Below are 6,400 nucleotides of genomic sequence, written 5' to 3' on the forward strand. Positions count from 1 at the left end.
CACCCAGGGACTTTCTATCTTCCAAGGATAGGTCTCTCTGTCCCCTCAGGATGATGAGACAACAGAATATTAATCTTAAATAAAGATCAGCCCTAAGTGTCCTACTGTAGGCACCAAAGTTGCTTTCTCATCAAATCCTTCCAGGTTCCTTTCAGAGGAATGTAGCCTAAGTACTGTAGACAGGAAGACCAAGTTATCTCAACTACCAGGCAGGCACTGCAACTCTAGTGAAAAAGTAAATTGTACTCTCTTTTATTCTGATTGTACCTGTCAGAGTGGGCAAAGAGGATAGAGAAAGTGAAAGTAAAAAATACAGGGGGAAAATGGGCCAGCAAGATACATGCGTGATGTAACACACGAACACTCACACACACAAAGAACGCATACACACATGCATACAAACTCACACATACAGACTCACACACACACATACAGACACACACACACACAGACAGACACACACACACATACAGACCACCCACACACTCTCTCACACACACACAGACACACACATACAAACATATACACACTCTCACAGACACACACATACACACACACACACTCTCTCACACAAACACACACAAATACAGACTCTCTCTCTCACACACACACATGCATACACACACGCATTCAAACTCACACAGACTCACACACACACTCTCTCACACACCCAGACACACACACATTCTCTCACACACAGAGACACACACACAGAGAGACTCTCACAAATGTATGCACTAAAAATTTTCAAGTCACTTTTATATGAAGTGACTCACTTCTAGCAGAAAAGTGTGGTTTCTAGAGAATATATGAATAAAGAGCACATTTAAAGATTATCTTCCAGGGTGGATTCTATACAGTTACTTAATGTCCTAGTTCTATTTATGTGTCTTACTTCATCTAAAGCTGGGAAACACCTTCACAGTTTGCATCTCTACTGTCCAAGAGGCACAGATGTCTCTCTCACCTTTTCTGTGCAGTACCAAGCACTTGCTTTAACATTTCGGCCGATGGGATGCACCATGTCTAAGTCCTGTTTACAGACAGCGGTTCTGGCTTCTTCCACGGGACGATGTGGTCATTTCATAGGTAAGACTTAGCATCTAAATGGCCATGGGCTCTACCTCCATCTCTTGAGACAACGAGGGAGTTCACTGGTTCGAACCAAGCTCACATGGTTCTCTCCTGACCTGGTCCTTTCAGACCAAGAGCTTTTTGTTCCCAGTCATCTGCATTTGTCATATTTCCACTTGCCTTATAGGCCTTGCCAATACTGGACCCTCCCTGCCTCCATACTTGTAGGAAGCAGAATTCTCATCTCACAATATACAGATACTGACTCTCCAAGGAGACCTGTGATATGAGGGGAAATCAGGCTCATCAGCTGAGGATTCAAAGCCTGGTATCCTCTGAGGACCCATTTATCAACAGGCGAGAAGCCCTCATCAGCAATTCAAGTCAAAATCGGTTGGTTCCTTACTAGAGCCATGAGCCAAAGCCAGGTATGGTTGCACACATGTGTGTAATCCCAGTACTGGGGCATTGACACCTTGAGACAGGGCATCATTACATAGAACTTCTCACAATTTTTTTCAAAATTTATTTTATTTATTTTATGTATATGAGTATACTGTTGCTGTCTTCAGACACATCAGAAGAGAGCATCAGATCCCATTACAGATGGTTGTGAGCCACCATGTGGTGCTGGGAATTGAACTCAGGACCTCTGGGAGAGCAGTCAGTGCTCTTAACCATTGAGCCATCTCACCAGCCCCACAATCAGCTTTTAAAAAGTGTCAAATGAATTAAACATAATTAAAAATAACATATGGGAATATAGCTTAGTAGTAGAACACTTGCCTAATTTTTTTTTTTTTTTGCAAGAGAGCCTGTATTCAATCCCCAGCGCCACAGATGATGATGATGGTGATGGTGATGGTGATGGTGATGATGATGGTAGTGGTGGTGGTGGTGGTGAAGATGACAATGACTATAAATAATTCAAGCTCACAGAAGGATCCACTGTAACTATGAATCCAGCAGTATAGCAATGCAATAGAATGGTCATCTTTCTTTAACATCTAAAATGCATATTACTAGTAACATATTACAGTGGCATATTTGTTCAGTCTGACTGTGGCCTGTGGGTTTTTTTTTTTTTCATGATGAGTAACTTGAGAATTTGATTCTCACTTCTTCTAAAGAGTGCATTTCAAGATTATCTTCCAGAATTGATTATATGTTGCTATTCGTTAATTTCCTAGTTTGATTTCTGTTGCTTTGATGATAGATCTTGACAAAAGGCTACTTAGGGAAGAGGGCGCTCATTGGCTTGTCATTCCAGATCACATCCCACTAATTCCTGGGTAAGGCAGACACTTAAAACGTCAATGTCCACCGTCAAAAGCAGAGAGAGAATAAATATAAGGCTTGTTGTTTGTTTGCTCTAAGTCTCAGCCCACACTTTCTTTAATCTTTCACAGTTCAGGGCTCAGCATAGGGAATGGTGCCTCTCACAGTGGACCTGGTCTCCCTGTCAATGAAAAGACACTCAGCCCCAGCCCAGACTTATCCACAGGTCAATCTGGTCTAAATAATCCCTCATTAGCAACTCACCTTCAGCTTGTACCAAAACTCTTTTGAGAGTTCATTATCTGACGCTTTTTTTTTTCTCAAAATACTTTGGCTAATTATCATATTAAGACGCTCTTCTGAGACCATTCTAGGTTGTCTCAAATAGGCAGTTAATAACTAATCAACACAAGGCTGGAGAGACAGCTCAGCAGTTAAGGTTGCATACTGTTCTAGTGCATGACATGAGCTTGATTCTCATCACCCACAACAGGTAATTGACAATTATAGGTAAGTCTAGCTCCAAGGGATCTGGCATCACTCTGACCTTCTTCAGCATGTGAACACATACAGACACACCCGTACCCATAAATAAGTATTTTTTTTAAAAGGTAACCAGTATAGTTCTTAAAGACAGGGAAGCATCCGTCTGTGTTTACAGACACTAGCCCCTGTGAAGTAATGAAGGTACCATTCTTAGTCACAGGGAAACAGGTTAACTAGTGTTTCCAAGATCCTGCAAATAGAAAATGAAAAAAAAAAAAAACCTATAATTTACAGGCGGTGGTGGCATACGCCTTTAATCCCAGCACTTGGGAGGCAGAGGCAGGCAGATTTCTGAATTCAAGGCCAGCCTGGTCTACAGAGTGAGTTCCAGGACTGCCAGGGCTACACAGAGAAACCCTGTCTCAGAAAAAAAAAAGAAAGAAACCAGCAACAACTATAATTTAAGTCTGGTGCTAGGGCCATGTTTCTCAATTTGTGGGTCGTGACCACTTTGGAGTCAAATGACCTTATCACAGGGGGTCACCTAAGGCCGTCGGAAAACACAGATGTTCACATCACTATTCACAACACTAGCAAAATTACAATTGTAAAGTAGTAATGGGAATAATTTTATAGTTGGGGTCCCCACAACATAAGGAACTGTATGAAGGGATAGCAGCATGAAGAAGGTTGAGAACCACTGCTCTAGAGTCTTTGCATTCAACAACTTGTACTGCCATGCTCGGCCTTCAGTCCACATCCGGTCTCCTGGTGTGCGCTCGAAACGTGTGTGCATGCATACGCTCATGCGTGCATGCAGGTGCGTGCATGCGTGCGTGCGTGCGTGCGTGTGCATGAATGTGGGTGGGGGATATCAGGTGTAAGAGGAAGAATTGCTACGGAGCAACTGCCCCAGTGTTTAGGAACCAGCAGCCACCTCTTCCTTGGTTTTACGTCTGAGATAGCTGTGGGTTGAGGAGTCCCGAGCCTTTTCTAAGGATTACAACTCTCTGTCTAGTTCAAAGGGGACAAGAGGAGCCCACAGCCTAAATATCACACAGCCCCAGCCTCCAAACCAGCTTTGTGACACCTGTCATAGATGATCTGATCTGGCTCCTACTTACAAAAACAGGTTCGGTATCCAGTTTCCTCCGCCCTCTCCTTGGGTAGTCGAACGTGTGGACCTCAGACGACCATGTTCGTTGCAGCAGCCTGTGCCTTCAGCTGACTGAGCTGCAGCCCTCTGGGAGTCCTCTGATTCCAGTCTGTCCAGCCGTCCGCGCCTTCTCTTGTCCCCAGCCTCCTCCTTTATCATTATTGACTCAAGCCCTTGAAGCTGCTGCCCTCGGAGACTCAGCTGTCTGTCTCTGGGGAAGGAGAGGAATGTTTGCCCAGTTCTTCACCCCTGTAACTAATCCCAGCTGGGAGGTGCCGCGGCAGCACAGCTCAAGAGTAAACTGCAGCTTGGGAGCCCAAGGAGGCAGCCGCATCTGGAACAAGGCTGGTAGCTACCTTACAATCATGCTGGCTCCGCGTGCTGCACCCAGGGGCCCTGCCCCTGCTAGCAACAGGTCCAATGAGATCTGTCAGATGCGAGACTCGTGCAGCTGTAAAACAATCCACGTGTGTTGGTTCATCTATCAGGACTGCGGTAACTTTACAGCGTTGATAAGATATTGATATAAGCCTTTGGACTCACCATGAAGACTTTTCTCCATATATCGCTCACATTTCAAAAATAACAGAACTGGTAAGTATACACAATGGGATTTTTTTACCCCCCCCCCCCGAACATAAAAAAAAAGGAAGTTGTAACATTTGTGGAGAAATGAATGGAGCTAGAAACCAACCCCCCCTGAAGGAAATAAACCAGACTAAGAAAGACCCTAGGAGGGAATTTATCACAGCCTTTCAGCTGAAGAGACATGATACCAACCTGCCTTTTAAAATTTCAGTGTTACCCATAGACAAATGCTACACCCTGTCTTCAGCCTGCTTCCCTTCGCAATGGACTCATGACTGCTCAAAGTACTGAGAGGAATTGGTAGCTCAATGGTTAGCCCCAAACGGGGCACCGGGACCCACTCCTCTAAGGTCAGAGGCCATGGAGGAAGAGTGGGCAGAAAGAATGTCAGAGACGGAGATCAGGAAAAGGGGTTACAAAATGCTAGAACCATATCCCATGCTGCTTAGCTACTGGATGCTGGTGGGTTCTGGGTTAGATGCAATCATTGTTTTTACTTATGTACCCCAGGGTGAGTCCTCAAGGCTCCAGTGGGTAGATCAGGAGGTGCCTAATACAAAGACAGGCATGTGACAAAGGGACTTTAAGGAGCAAGGGGCGTTTACGGGGTGGGAGTGAGAGAAACCAGAATGTATCATACACATGTATGAAAGTGCTGAGGAAGAAAACTGAATAACTCATAAACACTTAATACATATGTAAAAAAAAATGCTACCTAGGTGTGGTGGTGAATGGGTGTAATGCCGGTATTTTGAAGGCTGGGGCAGAAAGATCTTGAATTAAAGGCATCTTGTGTTATCTGGAGGGACCTTGTCTCAAAAACAAAAGGCAGGAGCTGGAGGGATGGCTCGGCAGTTAAGAGCATTGGCTGCTCCTCCAGAGGACCTGGGTTCGAGATCCCAGAACCCATATGTAAGCTTCCAGCCATCTGTAACTCTAGTTCCAGGGGATCTAATGTCCTCTTCTGACCTCCTTGGATACCAGGCACGCACATGGTACACAGACATAGGTGCAGGCAAAACACTCATAATGTAAAATAATAATGAAAATAAATAAATAAAAATAAATAAATAACCAGACTGATCTCTGACACGTGCAGGAAAGTAGCAAGGTGGAGATTCAGAAGCATCAGATATAAAGATAAAGCGGACAGTGGTGGCTCACGCCTTCAATCCTAGCTCCAGAGAGGAAGAGACAGGCAGATCTCTGAATCTGAGATTGACACCAGGCTCATCTACAGAGTTCCCGGATAGCCAAGGCTATATAGAGAAGTCAGGTCTTGAAAATCCAAACAAAATAAAAAAACAAAACGAAATTTCACCAGGCAAAGACAGGAAGATGGAAGAACTGGAGATGGAGCATGGAGCCCAACAGTCCGGGATGTTTCATTTATTGCCCTGTGACTTCAGTGACTAGCATGGGCTTCCAGTTTCTGTTAAACAGTTTGAAGAAGATAAGCCCACCTATGCTAGTGACAGCTCCATGCGGCATGGTTATTCGACAGAGGCACGGCTGTTCCGTGGAGTGAGCTCTCCTGCTAAGCTCTCCCCCTTTACCAGGTTTCTTAAAATCATCTGTTTAGCTCATGCCTTTAATCCCAGCGTTCAGGATTAATCCCAGATTTGGGAGGCAGGCAGGTCTCTGTGAGGTCGAGACCAGACTGGGCTGCATAATAAGTTCCAGGAGAGCCTGGGCTACATAGAGAAACCCTGTCTCATAAACAACAAAAAACACAAAACAGAAGGTTTTAAACCAGGTGTCATGGTGCACACCTTTAATCTCAGCACTCAGGCCTTTAATCCCAGGACTCAGGAGGCA

The sequence above is a fragment of the Mastomys coucha genome, unplaced genomic scaffold, assembly GCF_008632895.1.
Source record: "Mastomys coucha isolate ucsf_1 unplaced genomic scaffold, UCSF_Mcou_1 pScaffold22, whole genome shotgun sequence".
Lineage (NCBI taxonomy): Eukaryota > Metazoa > Chordata > Mammalia > Rodentia > Muridae > Mastomys > Mastomys coucha.